Genomic DNA, 24,220 nt, shown 5'->3' with positions numbered 1-24,220 from the left:
CTGCTGTCACGGTGTCATAGGTTGTGCTGTGATCTAACTTCTTAGTTGCCGTGACATCATAAATTCTTGAAGACCATTCTCTCAACTGCAAAAAGGAGCCCATAATCCCTACTTCTTAGAGTTAGAAGATATACCTAAATAATAAAGATAAAGACCCAACACAAGCCCAGTACAAGGAGGGACACAATGAAAGTTAAAATCCCCATGGTTCTCCATGGTCTGAGTTCTACCAGTCACCAGTCATATGACTTTGGATATTCTTGATTCTTCTAGAATTCTATTTCCTTGTATGTTGGTCTAGATATCAGAGGGTCCTCCTGACTCTGACTCTGTGATTCCAAGATGTCCTCTGTCCCACCTGTGCCCCTCATTGTGCTCTCTACCCTCCACCACCACCATACCCAAACTGCTGCCAGATTTTGGCATCCCTGCTCGCATCCGTTATCTCCAGGACATCCAAATTGAACTAAATGTGCCAATTACGCTCTACTCAAGTAATTGCACAAATTTGAGGCTGCCTCTGTTAAAATGAATGTTTGGGCTGAAGAAAACTCTGCTTGGAAAAGAAAAAAGATACCCAAGTGTGCCAGAGAATTTTCTTAATGCTTTTAATAATCTGGAGTTGGCAGAGCTGAGCACTCCTCCAAGCAATGGAACTGTCTGTCTTTGCCTTCGTCCAGCATGTGTATGCTCTAGTGTTACTGCACTACGGCTTCTCACTACCGATTGTCATCTCATTTGATTTGGACACTGGATCAAAGAGAAAGTAAACCGGAGGTGAGTAAACTATGGGGTGCTGAATAAATCCAATGATAATTACATACTATCTGCCATGTATTGAACATTTACGTTGTGTCTAAGTACAATCATTAAGACATATTAAGCAATACCTACAATCATACTGTAAAATACGTAGTATTTATGAAGTAGGAATTTTAACTATCCTTATTTTACAGATAGGAAAACTGAGGCAGAGAAGTGAAGTGCTCTGACTTACAGCCCACATTCCTTACCAGCACACTAGAGTGCCCATGATGGCAACAGTCACAGTGATGATAGTTTATATTTAGTGAGTGTGTGCAATGCACTGGACACTTTACAAATGTAATACAAAGGGGGAATTTGCTCATTAAAACAAACAAACAAAGAGCTTCTTGGGATGCCTGGATGGCTCAGTTGGTTAAGCGGCTGCCTTCGGCTCAGGTCGTGATCCCAGGCTCCTGGGATCGAGTCCCACACTTGGCTCCTTGCTCAGAATGGAGCTTGCTTCTCTCTCTGCCACTGCTCCTCCCCCTGCTTGTGCTCGCTCGCTCTCACTCTCTCTCTCTCTGACAAATAAGTAAAAAAGAAACAGCTTCTAAAATGTCCACATTTTAGGGAAGAAGCAAAATTTATCTCAGAGATACATGGTATTTTTGTTTATTCCAGTGATTTTCTATCCTCATTATGTATTAGAACCACCTGGAAGCTTTTTAAAAATACCAATATCCAGGTGCACCTGGCTGGCTCATCAGTAAAGCACATGACTCTTGACCTCAGGGTTGTGAGTTCAAGTTCCACAATGGGCATGGAGCCTCCTTTAAATTTAAAAAGAAAAAAGACTCACAGTATCCAAAACCTACCTTCAGTCCTGGGAGTGGGACTCAGGCACCACTCTTTTTTTTTTTTTTTTAAAGAAAGAAATTTTTTTTAAAGAAAATTTAAAAAAAAAATTTTTTTTTAAATCACTCATTTTTCTTTTTTATTGGGATAGTCTAGTTGGCTGTTTGTGACTGGTTGTCCCTAGGGTTTCATTACAGGCTTAGGTTCTGGTTTGCTTATGCCTTCTGGTTCCCTTGTTGAATTAATTTAGTAGGATCAAGAAGTAGAGAGACACAGAAAGTCAATATGGGGGAGAGTAACTGGGGGAGAGATCATTTCATAATGATCAGTACTTGAAGTACATGAAACAACTTATTTGGAGGCACCTGGAGTCTTGGAAGCTTGACTACTCTACATTTTCCTACAAATGGACCCTGAGAGCTTGTTTGGAGTTTCTAGCTGGGGAGCACCAGTTACTCATATACTCTTGGCCAAAAAACAATCCTCGTCTACTAGGGAAGGTCATCCTCTTGGACCAAGCATGCAGCTTCTGGAGGAATGCACAAGGATGCATGAGGGAAGAAGGGGACATCCACCTGCCCAGCCAAATCAACCATGACAATCAATGGAGTGACAGATGTCCCCCTCACATCCAGGCATCAGTTATTTTTAAGAGCTTTGCCAGTGAGTCTGACACCAGGCAGGTTGAGAACCACTGGTTTACTTTAATCAGCACATTTGGGACCATTTTTGGTGTGAACTTGACTGGGAGGGGAAAGATGTCAACAAAGAAAAAAAAACATTCTGCATAAGAAAGTCAGGAGACTTTGGAGTCCCCTTCAGGTAGGAAGAAGAGTTGGGAACACTAGAAATGAGAGAAGGGAATATTTGGAAGGAGATCTAGACAGTCCAGAAGAAAAGACCAGAGATCCACCCACAAGATAGCGGGCGAGACCCTGAGGGGAAGGATGGTGTTCTGGGTTACAACACGTGGATACATCACTCTTGCCCACATGCACACCCTTTGCAATACGACTTTGCAACTCCCTGCCTCCAAAAGGAGAGTCCTTTTCCCCTGCTCTTGAATCTGGACCAGTCCTGTGGCTTGTGTTGACCTGAAGAAGGCAGCAGGAGTGACACAGTGTCTGTTGTGAGCCCAGATGGCAGAGACCTTGCATGCTTCCACTCACCACTGTGTGCATGAGCCTAGTGTGATCTGCTGCAAGCTGAGAGACCACATGAAAGAGAGCCTACGTGTCCCCGCTCAGCCACCAGATGTGTTGAGAGCTCACCTGAGATCACCAAAACAACCCACAGCTAACTCAAGATCCAAGTGAGAATGCAACTGAAACCAGAAGAACCACGTCCTTGATCTTCACCTGTTAAGGCACAGAACTGTGACACACATTTTGGGATGATTTGTTATGTAGCAACAGCTAACTAATGCAGATGGCTAGGGTTGGCCCTCGGCACAAGGGAAGGCCTCTAGAGAATTGATACCGAACCCTCCGTTCTAGGTTGTTGTCTGGTCTGTGCTGTAAACCGTCTCTCACCAGCCCCAGCGAGGCCCACATCTGCAGTAGACACAGGCACCTTGCTTAATGACACTTTTCCTAGTGAATAAAGGGGCGGGGGTGGTGAGTAACAGGAGGACAGTCACAGCAGGGGAGGGGCAGAGGGGCTCAGGAATCCTGCAGAAGCAGGAAATCAGAGTGGGGAGCCATTAGGAGAAACCCCCATCCTCCCCACCAAGAACTCAGAGCTATGAAGGAGACAGATGGAACAATTGTGGAAGGACCTCAAAGGAGCCGGTGGGGCTTTCAGAGGAAACAGCAGGCTGGCGGGCTCAGGAGCACACCTGCAGCAGACCCAGGGGTCTCTCGCTCTCATTCCATCACCTCACCCTAATCGGGAGATGGTTGTGACCTTCATATTATAAGGGTAAGGGTCCCAAGATGAAATAACCTCCCCAAGATGACTCAGCAGGGAAGAGGAGGAACCTGGTCCGGCTGACTTGAGAGCCCTCTGGGTAATTAGGTGGTGAGAACTCTGAACGCTTATTCCTAAAATTCCGAGCCTCCAGGCTGCCAGGGACGTGGCCGTTCGTGGCCTGCTGGCCTTACTTAGAGATAGGGTAAAGTGACAACAAACCCCAGATTTAAATCCTCCCGTCCCACTCAGATGCCACCCCAAGCAGTCCCCTGGGATTTTTCCTCCAGCAAATGGCTCCAGTCCCCCCTCTTTAGAGCCAGAGCCAGTGCTTCAGGGTCCCTGTGACCACCTGGGGGGACCGGGCACTCAGATGGGGAGCTGGGACCAGCCTGAGCTCACATCGGCATCCCCGCTCCCTTGAGTGATCTAATCCTGTCCCAAGGTGCGGCACTGCTTCCCCAGAGCTGGTGCGGGGTTGCGATGCTGGGACCAAGCCTCAAGCACCCACCCGATGTGTTCACTGACCCTCGTCATTATCCAGGTGGAAAAAACAAAACGTGGGCACGCTAAAGCCAGGGGAATATCGGGCACCCAGAAAAAGTCCCATCGATGGCTTGTCTCTGTCTCTCTCTGCCAGTGCAGGGTCAAAATCATCCATGTACACTTGAATTTTCCCCCTTCAAGAATTATGTTTCTTGAGAAAAAACTGTGCCACCTGATTTCTCTTTCAAAGTCCAAAAGGACAAGGGGTGGGAAAGAGGAGAGTTAAGCTCATTAGACCCCCCCATCAGCTCGGCTTGCCCATCTCACAAACACACTCACTCTCCAGTCTGGAAGGATCCGGAGCAATGATCCCCTCAGGTCCTGACAGAGAATGTAATCCTTAGAGCAGGAACAGAGCCATGCCACAGGAGAGCAGACAGGTCAGATAAAAATTAATTGAATTTCGTGAAGCAGCACCTCCTCCTCACGCTAATGCAAAACCAGGTTCAAGCCTCACATTTGTAAGAAGGTTTCATCATCATTAATCACGTAGTTCATGGGAGGGCAGCTGTGGCGAGAGCTAGGTTAGGGGTCCCCCGCCCCGTGCAGAGTGTGCCTGGGAGCCTCTCAACGGTGACTCATAAGTGCTTGCCTCACACCCATCTCTGCAGAGGCTGTGACTGCGGTCCATTAGCATCTGTCACCGGAGGGTGACTTCACCAGCCTTCTGAGCCCCCTTTTCCAAGCCCCCCACCGCTTGTGTATTCATCTCCGGGCTGCTCTCTGCTTAGTCAACCCAGAACTGTTTCCAAGCTGCTGGCTACCTTAAAAGGTCCCTTGGAGCCTTGGCACATCCCACACACTTCCTGTTGCTAACAAATGAGTCTGAGCTTATCAGAGCAGCTTGCAAGATAATTAAAATCCGGCGCCTGGAGGGTCAACTATTGATGGGCAAATAGGACCCCAATTACCAGCCACCCACCATAAAGGACAATCTGTGCTTCACTCACTTCCCCGGGGAAACTCAGCCTTCCTTTGAGCCCCACACGTGGGGAGAATCACAGGTGGGGTAAGGGGGAGAAGGCCAGAAGTTCTTGACTTTGAGTCCTGCCCTCTGGCCAACTGGCCTTGAGCAAATTACTTAACCGCTCGGAGCTTAACGCTCCGCCTTTGACGCATGGAGAACCGCCTACCTCCCAGGGTTGTTGTGCGTAAGATAAAGTGCCTAAAGGCAAACACAGCTGTGAGGGATGCTTACCGCCCCCCCCCCCCACCCCGCCCCGTTGCTGGGCCAGCTCAGCACCCTGCCCTTGGAAACCATAAGGTCAAGGTTTCAGGCCCAGCTCCCCCGTCAGTGATTCGTAAGGGGACCATGTTCTAACCCCTTCAAACCTACACTCCCCATCTGTGTATTAGGGATGCACCCCACTATTTTTCAGCCTTCCCAAATGGCACCAGGCAAGGCAGGAGCCCAGGCTGATGGCACCACCCAGTCTTCAGACTTCCAAAGGCTGGGGACACAGAGCACCACCCGCAGGCCTGAAGAAGAGGAAAGTCCTTGCAGTTGACCTGAGGGTGGCAGCAGGGAGTCTGGGTGATGGCCACGGTGGGGGTGGGGAGTCTCCTTCCCCAGCCAGTGTACACCATCTCTTCTGGAAAATGGCAGGTCGCTCCTGCCTTTCAGCTGATTCCCACTAGGACATCTGGATCTATGGGACCTGGGAGGTCCCTGAGGCCTTTGAAGTCTGTCACCAAAAGCAGGCCCTGGACAAGGCCTCATCACAACCAGCTCCCTGGAGCCTTCTGACTCTCTCCCCATCCTCCTTTGGGAGCCTGGGAAGGACCCAACAGGCCTTCAGCTCTGCAGGAGAGCACTGAACCCACTGTACTCCCAGTGGTCTCTCTCCACCATCCCAGAAGGCAGGGCAGCACAGCACCCCCAGAACAGGCCTGAAACCAAATTCCACTGACGTGCCATCCAACTCCACGCGAGGCCCTCAGCCTCTCTGGCCAGCTTCCTCCTCTATGAGATGACAAAAACAGAGCCTGATGAGGTTGCTGTGAGATTTCCCTGAGAATGCAGATGGCAGGACCTAAAGCAAGTGCTCGGCAAATGCGAGCTATTTGTCCACTGGGTGGAAAAATCTGGGAGATGGAAGCATCACAAATAGTAAGGAAGGTCAGAGACAGCAGGTCACAGAGCAGAGAGCCCATGACTGAGAACCAGAAGATCTGAAGTCATATTTGGTTTTGTGTCTTTGTAGCCATGTGACCTTAGACCGGTCACTCGACGCCCACGCGGTAGGAAGGATGACAGTCGCACAGCGCGATCATGGTAATGCATGTGAAAGCATGGTGTGCAGCGGCAGCTGGGGGACAGGCATTATTAGACTCACACGAGAGACCTTGGAAATAATATTCACAAGGACATGAATCTTGCTTTATTTAATGTCACATCTGTCTAGCACAGAGCCTGGTGCCCAATCAAAGCTCGGTAATGTTTATTTTTGAATTAACAGACTTAGCCCAACCCTCTTCACTTGACCAAAGAAAGAACCCTGGCACTCAGAGGAGGTGACCCGACACTCGAGGAAGAACTGAGGCAGCAGGCCCCTTGTCTCCAGCTTCCTGCCTCCTGGTTCACATTCTAGAGACTTCCATTCTCAGCACCAGGAACATTCCCACTGCCCATTCCCACTGATCCTAGCTTATTGCCCTCAGCATGCAGGTCCTTCACCCCCAAACCTGACCCCTTGAAAGAGAGGCTGGGCAGAGCCTTGAGAACTTCCTACCAAAGCCCCAATCACTCCCTCCTGAAACCTGTTGTAAGGGCCTATTCAGCCAGAGCGGCCCCACCCTGGTTGAACTGCCATTTTGTTGTAAAACTTAAATTGACTCTGCCCCCCCCACCAGGGGAACTTACTTAAAAAATAAGTCCCAGAAACCAGTCCCAGGTAACAAAGCCCAAATACAAGGGTGGATCAGGCCAGGTGGAGACATCTGATGGGCAGGGGGGTGCATACTGTCTCCCTAGTTACCAAGGAGTATGGGCCCCGCCCTTTGGGCACCTTTTGGGCGCCAGTTCTGACCAAGGTGATAGGCTGGTTCAAATGTCTAATAGAGTAAATTGTAATTTAATTGGTCACCTAGCATGACTGTGCAGCTTTCTCTTTGTGTTACAATTTCATTGGCCGCCTGTGCATGGCCAGGCCCAACCACATGGCCTTTGCCCTTAAAAGCTAGTCTGTGAAGCAGAGAGAGGTCGCCCTCTCTGTAAAAGGCATGGCCCCGAACGTTCCGTTAGATTCTTGATGCTTGGCGAGAAATAAAGCTTTGCTTGACCTTCGCTTTGTATCAGTCTCGTTCCCTTAATCACAGACCCATTATTGGGGGACCTAACACTGTCTACAGAGGGCCCCAAATCACCAGGCCAATTGGCCCTAAGTTTTGGACTGAAAACCAGCCATTCTCACCCTACCCAGAGCTGATGAGGTTGCTGCAGTTCTGGTGAACAGCCCCTTATTTCTGGAGCACCAGGATCTGTGACAGACTAAAACAAGGATGCCTGCGTGGAATTTGGAGAAGCACCAGAAAATAAAAGGCACTGGCTCTGAAAGTCACAAAAGAGTCCCAGTTTGGTGACGGGATTCCCAGCTATGCCCTGGGGAAGATGAACCCCTGCCAGCCCCCACATCTGTCTGCCCCTGATCACTTCAGCCATAAGCCTGTCGGACACCAAGAGTTAGCAAGCCTTGAGCCTCGCCAAGGTCATGCCGACACCTGCCAGGCCACAGTAGCCGGACTCTCCCCTCTAGGTTTACAGGGACTTCCAAAACACAGCTCCACAGGGGTGAGGCATGGCAAACTAAATCAGAGGATGAAAATTGAACCGTATTGTTTGTATGCTGTTGATCATTTAGAAGAAAGGATCACTCCATTTTCGGAAGTTGGGAGACCAGCTGTGGAGTTTCAAAGACTGAGCTCTTTCTACCCCCAGGAGATGTGTCAGGCCTTTGTCCCCAGGTCTAGGCCAACACTGCTCAAAGTGTGGTCAGAAGACGTGCTGTATCAGCCTCTCCTGGGGAGCTGGGGCCGGGCTCCATTCTGACACTGAGGCAGAGCCTCCGAGGTCAGGGCCCTGGGATGTCTAAAACCCCTGGGGGACTGAAGTCCAACTCGTGGTCTGCACTGCCCTTACCCCGAGGGTCATGCTGGATCGCTATGTTCCACAGGAGGGCAGAGAGGCATTGATGCATGGAGGTAAGAAGCAGAAATGACTCGCTATAAAATGGAATTGGAGTTCCAGAGCTTGTGGAGGAGATGGGGCTCCTGCAGGGCAATCCAGCCTTCCGCCATGCCACCCCACAGGCCGGCTCACTGTGGGTTTGGTTTCATGGGTATCCACAGAGGCAGGATGCTCAGAGATTTGGGGAGCCATATGAAGAGCCCTGTACTGATCCTGAAGTCAGGGGAGAAGAATAGAGAAGAGGGCATCTCAGGAACCCACCCAGAGTGTCAGCCCAATACACGGTGGGGGCCTGGGTGGCTCAGTCGGTTAAGCATCTGCCTTTGTCTCAGGTCATGATTGCAGGGTCCTAGGATCAAGTCCTACAGTAGGCTCCCTGCTTGGTGGGGAGTCTGCTTCTCCCTTTCCCTCTGCCTCTCCCACCTGCTCATGCTCACTTACTCTCTTTTGCTCTCAAATAAACAAACAAAATCCCCCCAAAACTGTTTAAAACTTTTTAAAAATTAAAAAAAAAGAACAATCGTGATAAAAATAGCCATTCCCTTAAAGCCAGCTCTTCTGACCTGAAATCCCGTGGTGTCATGAATAGTCCAAAGGAGTGGAGGTCTCCCCAAAAAGACCAGCCCTGCTGAGGAAGGCCTGGGCTAAGATTTAATTTTCCTTTAAAAAATAAAGATATGTGTCATTCCTCATATCTCAGCATCACAGAGAAATGTGTACCCATCACACAGATAGTCTGTCCACCAAAAGTCATAAGCTGTATTTCTGCTTGCTTCTGTGAGGTCATCACTCAAGCTGTGAGTTTATGAAAGAATTACTCAGGTCTGATTCCTAGCTTCCTGGCATGAACTTGGGAAGTTCAAATCCACCGCAGCTCAGCACTGACACGCACGTGTCTTTGTGCATTTGGCATAAGGTGGGTCTAATTTAAACACTGAAGAAAAGACTCAACCAGAACTGAACTTACTCTTAATACAAGTACAGAGTTATTTTTATTAGCAGATGAGAGCATCTCCCAAATCACTCTGTGGAACATGAATTCTGTAAAATGCACCAGAGTGGTCTTGGGCAAATGGTGTGAGAAACATCACACACTCTGGTCCCCTGGACCTGAGTGAGATTCACAGTGCAGGATCAACAGCTCTGAGAAAGTTTCCAGTGAGAAAAGGAGTGGGCATTTACTGTTTGGTCTGCCCAGTACCCCTCCCCCACTCTCATAACAACATTCTAGTTTACCTTTGGGGAAACACTCCTTCCCTCTCACTTGCCCCACCCCAAGCCTACATTTCATGCGGTCTTGTTTATTGCAACCATTCAGTGACCATGCTGCCTCACCTTCAACACACACACTCAACAAACACGCAAGATTGTTGATGCGGAGACATATTCTTGACTTCCAGAGATTTTGCCCTCCCAATTTTCCCTTAATTTCTTTTTTTTTTAAGATTTTATTTATTTATTTAACAGAGATCACAAGGAGGCAGAGAGGCAGGCAGAGAGAGAGGAAGGGTAGCAGGTTCCCTACAGAACAGAGAGCCCGATGCGGGGCTCGATCCCAGGACCCTAAGGTCATGACCTGAGCCGAAGGCAGAGGCTTTAACCCACTGAGCCACCCAGGCACCCCTTCCCTTAATTTCTATGAACGATCTAGAACTACTCCCATTATTAGCCTGTCTCAGTTTCTGTTGCTTGCCACCAATGAACTCTAGATGATGCCAGAGACCTATTTTCCACACACAAAAACATGAAGTTGGAAACTCACCTTACACTATATACAAAAATTAAGTCAAAATAGATCAAAGACCTCTAGAAGACTAGATCAAAGAAACTCTAGAAGGAAAGCCTTCCAGATCATTGGCTTCAGCAATGACTTCTTAGCTACAAAACCAAAAGCATAAGCAATGAAAAGAAAAATTGGACTTCATCAAAGTTAAAAATGTTTGTGCAGCAGATGACACTATAAAGTGAGAAGGCGGCCCACAGATGGGGAGGAAGGGGGTGTTATGTCCGAGTTTTCACGTCCAAGAGACCACCAAGGAGCCAACACCAATGTAAACACACAAGAGTTTATTCAGCAAGCTTAAGCTTGGACCCAAGTATACCTGATACAGCGGAGTAGGGACTTGGACCCCAAACCAGATTACAGTCAGAGTTTTTAAAGGCAGAGCAGGGGTGTCAGTAGGTGATTGGGCCACAACTACTAGTCCTATGTTCCTGTTTTTTCTTTTTTTCTTTCTGACATGATCTATTACAATGTCAAACCATGTTGTTCCTGTTTTTCCCTTTTTCATTCTGACATGATCTATTATAACGTCAAGCCATATTATTCCTGACATGAATCATTACAACGATAAGCCATCCTATTCCTGGTTGATCATTGTGTTTGCTCCAGTCAGTCTGGAGCAAGGGGTCATTTACCAGTCCCAGAGACCTAAGATGGCTGCTGGGGCCAAGATGGCTGTACTTATGTCAAGGCTAGATTTGGGGTGGGTACAGTCTGTTTTTCTTGGCCTCCACATTTCCCCCTCTCAAAGGAACCTAAGGAAGGACCCAATCATGGGTCCTAGTTGGCCTCAGTAATAAGGTCCAGCAGTTGGTATTGTCTGAGTATCATGAGCTGAACTGTACTGACTTTGTCTTTGACAAAAGTAACTAATCTATTGATAATGCAGGGCCCAAAGGTAAGGAGGAGAAGGGGGATAATGAGGGTTACTTTTCACTCCCCAAACTGGTGTAAGAAGAGGGCATAGTATAAGTGACATTAGTGGGGTATGTGAGAGCGGCACAGTCTCAGCTTTAGGGGATTGTCCTGTCCAGCTGGCTCTTCCATTCTGGAACAAAGTCCTTGAGAACGGCAGGTGGGTCAGCTGGCCAGACGTAGGTGCAGTGGACCCAGGGAGTAATCCCGTCGACCTTGAAAGCAGTGGGAGTGGTCAGGATCACGATGTAGGGTCCCTTCCAGCGAGGCTCTAAGTCTTCTACTTGGCGGCAGTGCATCCAAATCAAGTCTCCGGGTTGGTAAGGATGTGGCTCCAGCTCCATCTCCGTCTCAGTGTGGGCAGTTAGGATCCCTGCGTGGGCTAGACAGACTGTAATGCCTGCAGTGACTGGAGTACAGACTGACCAGTCATTGTTAAGGAGGAAGGCCTGATACCCCATCACTCTGGCGTTTGTCATCCACCGGTCTGGTGGAGTCCAGAGAAGGCCCTCAATAACGTGAGTGGTGGTCAAGATGAGATTTTGACCCAAAGTCAATTTACTTGCATCCTTGACCAGGAGGGCCATGGCAGCAATTACGTGGAGACAAGGGGGAACCCAGCCGCTACTGGATCTAGTTTCTTGCTAAGATAGGCTACTGGCCTCTGCCAAGGCCCTAGAGTCTGAGTCAAAACTCCTTTGGCCACCCCTGCCTCTTCATCCACATACAAGTGGAAGGGCTTGGTAACATCTAGGATGGCCAATGCTGGAGCACTCAGTAAAGCTGTTTGTAATTTCAAAAATGCTCATTATATCTGGGGCTAACTGACTGGCAAAAGTAAGATTGTCTAAATGAGCTATCGTGCAACTTCTCTGAAGTTTACCTTAAGTTGTCTAGCTTAGGTAAACAAACATTTAAAAACACTCAAATTTAGGGGCGCCTGGGTGGCTCAGTGGTTAAAGCCTCTGCCTTCGGCTCAGGTCATGATCCCAGGGTCCTGGGATCGAGCCTCACATCGGGCGGGCTCTCTGCTCAGCAAGGAGCCTGCCTCCTCCTCCTCCTCTCTCTCTGCCTGCTTCTCTGCCTACTTGTGATCTGTCTGTCAAATAAATAAAAATCTTTAAAAAAAAAATCCTTTAAAAACACTCAAATTTAGAATTTAACACCCATAAAGGTGTGTTATTAAAACATAATTTTTCTCTCTAAAATAACCCTCATTTCCAGAGATAGCCAAATCAGGACTAATTTATTTGAAAAACAAGTCCAGTTTTATCAAACTTGGCCTAATTATTTACATAAGCTCAGCAAGAACAGTGAGTGTGATCCTATAGATCTTTTAGAATCTGCTTTGCTGGAACTTCTTATAAGGAATCTCTAGGTTGAACTTTTAGTAGCCTCTCCAGGCCAAAAGCCAAGCCACGTACTTGCCATCAGACATGCCTGCAATACCTGTCAGATTTGGGCAAATTCCTCTCCCTGAGGTACCCAAAGTATCCTGAGGCTCTGCACCTACCAGGGAGTGACATTACTCACCTGGTGAGGCTGCTGGGAACTCTGTAAGCAAGGTATCAGGCCAACAGTTCCAAAGGGCTTTACGGCTCCAGGTTTCAAAAAGTCCACCTTAGTTCCTTAAAGCTGTCTGGTCATATCTGAGTCTTTTCAAATATGACATTCCAGTCAAAGCCTTGGTAAAATAACCAGTATTTCCAATGGTGTCCTGTTACAAGGAGAACAGATTCTTATTGAACTTATGCAAATGACAGATTGCCATGGAAGAAAGAATACTTATTAAGTAAGACCTTTGGTTTCAGAAGGTTCAGATAGAGAGAAAAGTTGAATGCCTTGAAATTCGTTTACAAGTGAATACTTTTACATATCTGTAAGTTACAGATAACTTAAGAAAAAGTTTCCCTAGTCTGGAGGAGTAAACATTACAGAACCAGTAATGCTTAAAATAAGACAAAACATTAAGAGACACAACATTACAATCTTTCAGTTCATCTAGTTCCATGTTACTAATTCTGGTTTAGTCCGAATGCAGCTTTAAAACAATTATAAATGACAAAAACTCAGAATAGATATGGTTAAATTACCAGGTGATGACCCTATCAAAACATTAGAACTTTAGGAAATGTATAGAACCTCTAGAGTAGTTACAGCATTTACCCAAATGTAACCCAAGGTTTATCATTGGTTTAGCAGTACTCCCTTTTACTTAGCATATCAAGGAAAAGCCTTATGAGTCAAAGAGACCTCATTTACAACTCTGGGATGAAAGAGAAAAGAAAACCATTTACAGATCAATTAACCTAAGAAAACTTTGCCCTTTTAAACAGAGAGAAAACCAGCTTTTTTTTTTTTAATACCAGTGTCTTTCCTTTTTATTCTTTTCTTTATTTTAGGATTTTATTTATTTATTTGACAGAGATCACAAGTAGGCAGAGAGGCAGGCGGGGGGGGGGGGGGGGGGAAGCAGGCTCCCTGAGGAGCAGAGAGCCCAATACGGGGCTCAATCCCAGGACCCTGGGAATCATGACCTGAGCCGAAGGCAGAGGCTTTAACCCACTGAGCCATCCAGGTGCCCCTTTCCTTTTTATTCTTAAGCATAGTCTTAGATAGTGGGTTTACTGGGTTTCTCTCCCATCATGAATGATGGGAGAGAAGACAAAGGGAGGGGAATCTTTTAGATGCTGTCCTGCTCGCTTCCCTCGTGGGAACCTAGGAGCTTCTTAGCTAAGGTCTGTTTGTATAAGCCCTGGACGAGGCTACTCTGTGGAGTAGATGACCATTATGCCGTATGACGCCCCGCGAGACTCAGGGTGCAGCCCACTCAGACTCTGTAGCCGAAGCGGTGGAGCCCTGCAGACAGATTCACACAGTCAGGCACTCTTCAGATTCAAACAGGTTGGACACCACCCCTCTGGGTATCCTTGGCTAATGAAGGTGATCAGTCTCCCTTTCCATTCTTTATGAATGGGTCTGGCTCAGACAGTGGCCCCGGGGCTGCTTTTCTTTTCTTTTTTTTTTTTAAGCCTTCAACAAAATGCATTTCCATTCCTTAAATCTTTCTTACGTATCTCTTACTTTCCTACATACAGAGTTGCTTCCTTTATTTCCATCAGTCTTACAGTTAGCAGAATTTTGTACTTTTAGAAACACCTTAACCTCTAGTCAGTTATTAACCAATTGTGAACGGTTATAACAGAATTCTTTAGATGCCAATTTATGAATCAGTTAAGCACAAAACATGTTTACCAACAGATTTAAATATTCTTAGTTTCTTTGCTGTAAGAAGTCAAAAGCACAAACCCATGTTCGATAATCAATGACTTAGCATTTTATCCTCTTTGGAAAAGACCTAGATGTCCAACAAATTTAATTCCATTTGTCATCCAAGCAAAACTTTTTTTTTTTTTTTTTAAGATTTTATTTATTTATTTGTCAGGGACAGAGGGAGTGAGAGCGAGCGAGCACAGGCAGACAGAGAGGCAGGCAGAGGCAGAGGGAGAAGCAGGTTCCTTGCCCAGCAAGGAGCCCGATGTGGGACTCGATCCCAGGACGCTGGGATCATGACCTGAGCCGAAGGCAGCCGCTTAACCAACTGAGCCACCCAGGCGTCCCATCATCCAAGCAAAACTTTAAACTTTCAGGTTACCAAAGACTTTGAAAGCTATCTCAGCAATTACCCATAAAACTTTGAGACAGACAATTAACCATCAGTTTAGTCATCTCTTTGCTAACAGATTTTAACAAACAACATGAGCTTTTTTGACCTTCAGTAGACTTTGAAGTTTCCTGTTTACTGCTGATAACTTAAAAGACATGTCTATCTTAATTAAACCAACAAACTTAACTTAGTTCAAATACTGATTTACGTTCCACCTGGGCCCACTCCACTTTGAATGTTTACCTGAGACGCGAGTGGGAAGGTCCAGAGTGGGGGGTGTTAGGTCCAGGGGCTGCTCTTCTTGCTCCTTGACAGTGAAGAGAGAAGGAGCCCTGGCGCAGGAAGCACGGAGGATGGTCTAGAGGCCAGTCATGCAGGCCCCACGCACGCTGGTGCGGAAACAGAAGGGGGAGACAGAAGGAACAGTGCCACCAGGAGGCCCAGAAAGGATTCCCGGTTTTAGAGCTCATCAACTCCAACAGAGGAGCAGACGCCATGTTTTCCCATCAGCAAGGGGGAAGGGGTTAGGCAGTCCATGTCGGGCCAGAGAAAACAGGGAATATTCCCGAAACAAAGGGAGTTTCAGCAGCTGCTTGGGAATATTCCTTATGGTCTCTGTCTCAAGTTAGACCAACCCCAGTTGGCTCCAGTTATAGCCCTTAACACAAGAAATGAGTGAAGGAGAAGCCCCACATATTAGGAGGAACAGAAAGATGAAAGTCAGAGTCCCCTTACTCTCTGCTTGCCCCATTTCTTCAAACACAACAAACAACACAACAGATAACAAAAAGACAGGACAAGACAACCACAGACCCAGCGGCCCTCCAGGGCCATCCAACATTAAGGGATGGCCATTCAGACATGCAGAAAGTCCAAAACTTTCCCTTTCGTACATCCATGCTCAGGTTATGAGCTGTTTCCCTAACGTCCGAGAAGCAGTCAATCATCAGAGACAGAGGAGTTGTCTGCATCTGTCCCATCACATCTTCAGTCCACAACAAGACAAATACACTTACAATTAACAAACACACACTCACAAAGACATACGATCCAGCGCAGCCGCGAAGACAAAACTGGAAGGAAGTTAAGCCCCGACCGCAACAGCAGTGGGGCCTCCAGGCAGGAGCAAAGGGATGTCTCCCAAGACCCCCGGTTGAAAGCCCGCCACGCTCTGCTTGAGCCAACGTCAGTACTCCCGTACTCAGATTTGGAATTCCTACAGGTAAAAATGCAGATTGGAGCTCTCAAAAGGTATGCGCGCAAACAGATAAAAAACGAGTGCACTCCAGCCCACGTAAGATCCTCCGGGTTGGGGTCCTAAGAGTCTTCCAGATCTCGGTGGGACCTCCAAATGTTATGCCCAAGTTTTCACGTCTGAGAGACCACCAAGGAGCCAACACCAAAGTAAACACACAAGGGTTTATTCAGCAAGCTTAAGCTTGGGCCCAAGTATACCCGACACAGCGGAGTAGGAACTTGGACCCCAAACCAGATTACAGTCAGAGTTTTTAAAGGCAGAGCAGGGGGGCGCCTGGGTGGCTCAGTGGGTTAAAGCCTCTGCCTTCCTCTCAGGTCATGATCCCAGGGAGCCGTATTGGGCTCTCTGCTCAGCAGGGAACCTGCTTCCCTTCCTCTCTCTCTGCCTGCCTTTCTGCCTACTTGTGATCTCTGTCTTAAAAAAAATAAAAAAGTAAAAAAAAAAAAAAAATAAAGGCAGAGCAGGGGTGTCAGTAGGTGATTGGGCCACGACTACTAGTCCTATGTTCCTGTTTTTTCTTTTTTTCTTTCTGACATAATCTATTACAATGTCAAACCATGTTGTTCCTGTTTTTCCCTTTTTCTTTCTGACATTGTAAGGTTGTATAGGCGAGATAAACATGACACCAGGCAAGGTGAGCGCAAGGCAAGATTTATTAAAGGCATCTCCAGCGAAGTTTCAGGGCTCAGGAGAAGGGGAGCCAAGAAAGTCGCGCCGGGAGGAGGTGGGCACCCTTGGGCGAGGTTCCTCGACTCCAGAAAGGGGAGTGGGGGAAGTCGCACTGGGAGGGAGTTGGCGGGGGTCTTTTATCGGGCCAAGGCAGGGCATGGGCTCACATCCAAATATGGTAGGGTATTTGGTGATTGGAGGGTATGGGGTGGGGGGTCTTGATACTTCTGTTTCCTGCATAGGTATCGGGTTACCTATGGAGACGTGACCTGGGCATACATCCTTTTGGCGGGAGAGTCAAGGATTAAGGAAAGGGGGGGTAGGGGGCTGGAAGATGGCGGGCCCCGTTGGTCATTTCTGTTGTTTCTCCTGCACTCCCGGAGCCCACTGACCCAACAGACATGATCTATTATAACGTCAAGCCATGTTATTCCTGACATGAGTCATTACAACGATAAGCCATCCTATTCCTGATTGATTATTGTGTTTGCTCCGGTCAGTCTTCCTGGAGTGAGGGGTCATTTACCAGTCCCGGAGACCTAAGATGGCTGCCGGGGCCAAGATGGCAGTACTTATGTCAAGGCTAGACTTGGGGTGGGTACAGCCTGTTTTTCTTGGCCTCCACAGGGGCATGGCATGGCATTGCACATGTGGACAGGTGCTCACCTGGAGAAAATGAAAAGATTCTGGGGATGGGTGGCGGTGATGGTCACACACCGATGTGAATATACTTCATGCCACCGAACTACACTTAAAAGTGTTTAGAATGGTAAATTTCACCTTGTGTTATTTTTCATCCCAATAAAAAAAGAAGCCTATTTCATTTCCTAGAAGCAAATTTCCCCTGGATGTATGTGGCCTAAAATTCTCCCTTTCCCCAGAACTCATAAGACCACCACAGAAAGCAAAGGTCCCAGAGAACATAATTGGGGAAAGGTTGGCACGTCACAGTATGGCTGGACTTCCAAGGATAAAATCCCATGGTTGAGGAGGACAAGGGTATCCCCTAACACAGGGAAGAAATAGTGGGCCGGTCCTCTAGGGAAGGAAGATGGCCTCATGTCAGGAAACTAGGATGGAGAAGGAAAGCTTTCAGCGGCAGGCCACAGAGGAGGCATCTGCTTCTCCAGGTCTTGAGATCAAGGTATCCGTGAGTCAGTTCCCAAGTGGGAGAACTTAGAGGAACCCTCTTTTGGAGGCAGGTACCGAAGGCTGGAAACAAGACAGCCAGGCAGAGGCCTGAGACAACACGCCCCAGCATGCACTCCCGGGACCAGGGCTACTTACCCCCACCATTCTAGACTACTGTTTATGTGCAGAACTCAGGTTCCTTAGCAACCTCAGAACTAAAAAAAAGCTTTTTGAAATTTTAGCCTGTTCTCAGCCGCTAAGTGGATCTCCTTTGGCAGAGAGTTAGGGCCCCCTTTTGCCCGGGGGATCCAGGCAGAATTACTCACCAGACTGGCACTGAGGCTGCCCAACGGAATGATGGTAATTTAGGATACCTTGGTAGAAGAGTCTCTTGTTAAATAGCCCCTCCCTCGCTCCAGGCTTCCTCCTAAAACTCATCTCTGAAGCCTCTGGGTTTTCAATTGAATAAAGAAAATAATAAAACACAGCTAAGAGCTTTGGAGCTTTCATCACAGGCCTGCAACTGGACTTTGTGTGCATTTTCCCATTTCCTGTTAAACAAACAACAATTAAGAAGTAGATAAATTTTTAATTCATTTATTCCATTTCTTCATCCAGATGAAAAACCTAAGCCTACGGAAGATTAAGTTACTTGTCCAGTTTACCCAGCTGGGAATAGATGGAGCCAGGACTGAAACCCAGACAACTGGATTCCAGAACCCACCCTTTTCTCGCCCACTTCACCCCGTCTTTCCAGCCACTGGCGCACAGGGCTGCGCGTTCTGCCTCTTCCCGCTCATGCACAAAGGAGATGGATTCTTTGCATCCACTTCCATCTTCTTTCTCACAAGCACGAGGACAATCAGAAGCACCCGTGAAACCCTCAAGTCCCATTTATCTGTTGGATGGAGCACTTATCCACATAAAAGCAGGGGAACAGACAAGGACACGATCAACCCAATCTTTTTATGAGTCAAACGTCCTCATCTTCAACACCTAAGGTAGCATTTCTCATTGCCCAGTGTCTGTACAGAAAGTCTCAAAGACACGATTAAGGAAATCAAATTAACAGTTCTCTTCCTTTGCTGCCAGAAGAGATAGCATTGGCATTTTCCCAACCGCTAATGTTTTTTAACTGGGTTTATACATTCCAAGAGACGGTGATCAGGGCCAGTCCAATATATCAGCAAAGTAAGCGAGTGTCTGTAGGCTGGTATCCAAGAGGTAAGCCTGTGGGAGGGCAGTGAGAGACCCACCCACTTCAAAAGACCTTTCCCCGTGCCAGTCACACTGTAATTCTCCCTCAAACATTGTCGAAGTAACTGATGGGCAAACAAGTCCTAATGCCACCTCATACGTGCACAACACTTTAGTAACCCTGTGGAGATTTGAATATTCTTCAGGATTAAAAATCCCTTTTACTTAGCACATTTTGTCTTCTTAAAAACCCTGTGAGGCTGGTATCACTTTTCTTATTTTATATGTGAGGATTTAAAGCACTAGTCATTAGCAAGGCCAGGGCTAGAACCCAAGCCTTTAACTCCAAGGCGTAGGAAGATATTTAGACTTACCAACACAATTCCTCTTACACAATTCCTTCATCCACCAGAAGCCTGAGCCTAAGCCAAGTATGTTTTGATAGGTGTCCAGAGAAGAGCCAACTCTGGTTCGAAAAGACCAATCCAGCCTTAGCCCAGAACCCCAAAGACTAATAAAATGCTAATAAAGGCAGATGCCCCGGGGGAGGAGGACCTGCCTCTCTTTCTGTCTGCACCTGCCTTGACTCCCCATGCGGCCACTGGAGGCCTGCTATGCTGTGTGCCTCGTCCAGGACGTGTGCAAAGCTCTGTTCCAATTTCTCTTGTGGTCTGTTTCTGAACTGCAGCTCCCTACCAGGCATCCTATACTCCACTTAACAAATGTTAACTTAAAAAGTGGTTACAATTAGCACCAGCATTCTTATCCACACTAACCTGGGCTGTGGCTCAGAGAATCAGTTCAAATGGGCCCCTCTTCCTGCGTTACTTAGCTCACTCGTGTTGCATATTCATGGCCATTCACATCCGGAAGACATCTGGAGGGCCTGGTTTCACTTATCCCCCTCCCCCCCCCACCACCAGCCATACCCCTACCCCCCCTCACCCCCACCCCCAACCTAGGCTCAGAACTACTACTGCCCAGTCATCCCTCAGATAACCCAAGCCCCCCCACGCTGCTATTTCCAAATCGTAGAACACATCCTGGCCGGTCACCAGCTCCATCTCATAATCAAATCGATGAATCACAAGGCGATTTCCTTTGGACTTTTTAAAATAGGATTTCCACTCCTACCTCATGGCCTTCTCTGGTCTGACATTAACCAAAAAAAAAGAAAAAGAAAAAGAAATGACTGCTTTTAAGTACATCTGATGATGGTTTTTTTCAGCCCTGTAAAACCCGACTCATGGCGGGCGTTGCACTCCTCACAACCCTGTGCCTTACCCATTTTCTGCTATTTGCACACTTGCTCCTCATTTGTGTCTTTTGGTATGCCTGGTAAGGCAGCCTCGGTCAACGCTCCCAAGCGGGCTGTAATTCCCTCATCAGATTTTTATTTTCAAACCCCTGCCATCTGTACTATGAGTACTCCCTGCCTTTAAATGAGGCTAGAGTAAATGTGCACGTGTGTGTGTGTGCGCGTGCGCGCGCACCTGTGTGAACCTATCCACGTGCATCGTAGGTCTGGTTGCATACATTTGTATATACGGGTCTGTGTATGCATATGTATATAAGATTGCAAACGCCTCTCAAGAAAGCTCCTTCCAAAACTTTCAAATCCCCCACAAGGCAGCGGGATTTCTCCAAGTCAGACAGCTGTCCTCAGGCTTCTGGGTGATACCAGTAAGATATGGGGCACTTCTCACTCCTCCTTCATTTCCATGTTTCTAAAAGCTGACAGGGGTTAACTTCTCTACTTCCATTCCAGTCGTTAAAAACAGCACAGCGGAAGACACAGGCACATTTTTTTCTGACTCAGTTGACTACAATCACGGCAAACTTAAGTGACAACTTGTCCTGAGTTTCAGAAACAACATGCACGTCTGGATTATTCCACACCCTTGGCGGACGCTACAGTCAGTAAGAGGCCACACAGCGGCCCTGTTTTGGGGCATATACTGAAAAGTGGAACAAGGTGAGTCTAGTGGATATTTGAAGTTCCTGTAATTGCAGTACTCTTTAACTGTGAGATTCCTCTTTCCCATCTTTGCCCCGTGAGTGCGTGCATATACACACACACACACACCACGCACTCGCGTGCGCACGTGCGTGCCTCCATGCGCACACCCACGCAGAGCCACCTGCGCACCCAGCGGCAGTCCTGCGCTGAAAGCTTCCTGTCCCTGTTGGCGTACGTTCTATCCCTAGCCTTATTGTAAGCAAAGCAGGTGTGCCACATTGCCTTCCTCATTTTCCCCCAAAGTTAGGCCAGACGAAGACTGATGGTTTAGGGTCTCTTGCTCCGTGACTGTTTTCCAGACAGTTGCAAAGTCAGAAGCGTAATCTTACTCCTGCGTTAGCCCAAGTCAGCTGCCGTCCCCCGCCCCCCTCGCCTCCTCCTCCCTTTTCTCCGTGGCCTCTGCACCTCTGTCTGTCTGGTCGGCATCAGGCCTCGCTGCTCTGTGAGCCCTCTCCGCACAAAACCTGAACGCCACCAGACGTGCGCTCTGGAAGCCCATCCGTGGACCCTCTGGGGGCTGCTTCTCCAGTCGCCGCGCCCTCCCTCTGCGCGCAGCGCATTCCAGCGAGCACCGGGCTCCCTGTTGCGGTGGCTTCCTCGCCGAGCTCCTCACAGGGGCGTCTCATGCCTTCTGGTTCCTGCCAGTCAGCTCTCCCCGGCCATGTCCCGAAACAGTGCCGCTTGGCCTGTCGCATCCTTGTTTGGAAGCATTCAAGAGCCGGCATGGTCTTCTGAAACAAGCCAAGCTCTCGGTCTGGAAATCGACGTGTTCTGCACGGGCTGTCCATCTTCGCTTGCAGATTGCTCACTTTGCACCTCCTGGACAGATGATAAATTAAGCGCCTTACATTTAATCCTCAAAATAATCCTTTGAGATGGGTATTATCCTTGTTTTCCAGATGAAGAAATTGAGGCTTACAGACGCTAAGTAAGTTGCCCTAAATAACCCAAAGGATTTTGTTTCCGAGGGCCGCCCAGCTTACCGTAAACTTGGTGGCTTTAAAAACAACAGAAATGAATTCTCGTGCATTTCTGAAGGCTAAACATCTAAAATCATGATGTGGGCAGGGCCATACTCACTTGGAAGACATTAGGGGAGAATCCTTCCTTCCTTTTCTAGCTCCTGGTGGTCCCAGGCATTCCTTCGTACTCATTGGCTTAGCTGTATCACTCCTGTCTCCACCCCACCTTCACACCTGCTTCTTCCCTGTGTGTCTTTTCTGTGTCCAAGTCTTTCTCTCTCTCTCCTTTGTGTGCTTATTGGATTGAGGACCCACCCTAAGTCCAGAAAGACTTCATCTTGATATCCTTAACTAATCACATTTTACCTGTGGAAATCTTGAATAGCCTTCAAGATGAAGCTCAATGCCACTTCCTCCAAGAAGACAGTCATGATTGTACCAGCCAAGCAAGGAATTCTTTCTCCCGCCCAAGCTGCCCAAGCTCCAACTCCCTTACTTGACATGTCTCTCAGCTACTTATCTTTTACAGCCTATTCTAGGTTTTTGTGCACTTGTCCCCCTTCATCACTGGGCCCACTTCCCACTAATATATCGCAACCCCCTTCTCACAGGAGTTCCATAGATTTAGCCAAGTGAACTCATAATCAACCGCCTCTCCCTGCATTGAAAAGATCATGTATTAGTGAGCAAAACTGGGGATCCTTAAAAACCAACTTTCCCCCCAATGTTCCCACTTCCCCCAAAACGGAATTTTTTAAAAATAGCCCAAATTACTTTCCCACAGTGTATCATTTTAATCATTTTTTCCTCAGTTGAATCTGATCTAATGGCAGTGAATCCAGCCCCTTCCAGATATAATCCTCCCATGTTTTTTCAGTTTCTTCCTACCGTCAATGCCACCTTCTTTAGCTTCTTGGGACGGCAAATAAACAATTTGGCGGGGGGGGCGGCTCTGAGGACCCGGATAATGTCTTAGTCATTATATTCCCAGCACCCAGTGGGGCTCAGGTGTCCAATACTGTTGAAGGATGAGAAAGGGAATAAAGGCATAAAGGCTTCATTAGAGTAGAAGTCCTCAGAGTTCTTGTGGGATGATAACCTTTGCAGGTCTCCACCATCCTCACCACAATCCTGCGAAGCTGGTGTCGTTGTTCTTCCCACCTCACAGATGGGAAACTGAGGCTGAGGGGATAAGGTATTTCCCTCTGGTCACACATCTAAGTGACGAAACCAGAGTGAAACCCATCTGACTCAAGAGCCGCAGCTCTTCCCCAGAAAGCCTCTCAGACTGGAATACACCCCAGATTGTCCTGCCGCGGGCTCAGACTGAGGGAGCCCCCGTGCGACAATCCTCCACAGGCCCTTGAGCTTGGGAGTCTCAGCAGCTGTTGACCATTTGGCTGGGAGGGTCCAAAACAAGTGAGTAGGATGGTTGAATGTAGGAGGACAACAGCGTCAATAAAGAATGTGTGTATTTAGGGGGTATGTGTGTGTGTGGTGGTGTATATATGGGATTCGGTGTGTGGTGTGGGATACATGTGCTGTGTTTGCTGCATGTGCATGTTTATGTGTGTGCCGTGTGGAGGAGTGTGTGTGGTACGTGGTACATGTGGGCTGTGGTGGGGGCGGGGTGGGGTCTGGGATGTGTGCTATGTGTGTGGTGCATGGTGTATGGTGGGGGTATGGCATTGCGTGGAGTGTGTGTGATGTGTGTGTGTGTGTGTGTGTGTGGTGGTGGTGGTGGTGGTGGTGGTGGTGGTTCCAGTAGATGAAAAGAGCTGTGTCCATGGGCAACAGTTTGGGATACTGAAAGATGTGAAGGACTCCGAATCACATCTGGACCCTACTCCAAGCCCAGACACATCTGAACTGGGACAAGCCACCTATCCCCCCGAACTTGTTTGTTTTAAAATGGCCTGTCAACTTCATGGGGCTGTTGGGAAAGTCTATTCAAGAAGAAACCGATAAAAGCCCAATATACACAAAGGACTGCATTGAAGAGTAGAGGGATAAAGGGAAAAGTAAGGGATTTTAAGGGAATGACTAAGGGAATGATTCCATTCCATTTGGGGGAAGGCAGACATATAAAAGTGACTTATGCAGAATGGAAGACGTATGACAAAACAGATGTCTCTTGAGCTCTTCACATTCGGCAGATTAAAAGATGTTCACCTCACAATCTTACAAGGTAGCTATTAGTAACAACCCCATTTTGCAGATGAGGAAAATGGTCATAAAGGTTTCGCCTTTGCTCCAAAGACACAAGGATGTTAAATGGCAGTGATGCTGCCTGTGACACCTGACTGTTCTCGCTTATCCTCTCCCTGTACTGCTTCCTCGAGCAATTCAAAGAGGGAGAGTGCACAGAGACGGTAC

This window comes from Lutra lutra, chromosome 4 (assembly GCF_902655055.1).
Source record: "Lutra lutra chromosome 4, mLutLut1.2, whole genome shotgun sequence".
Lineage (NCBI taxonomy): Eukaryota > Metazoa > Chordata > Mammalia > Carnivora > Mustelidae > Lutra > Lutra lutra.
The sequence above is the reverse complement of the archived record's forward strand: the minus strand, read 5'-3'. Positions refer to the sequence as shown.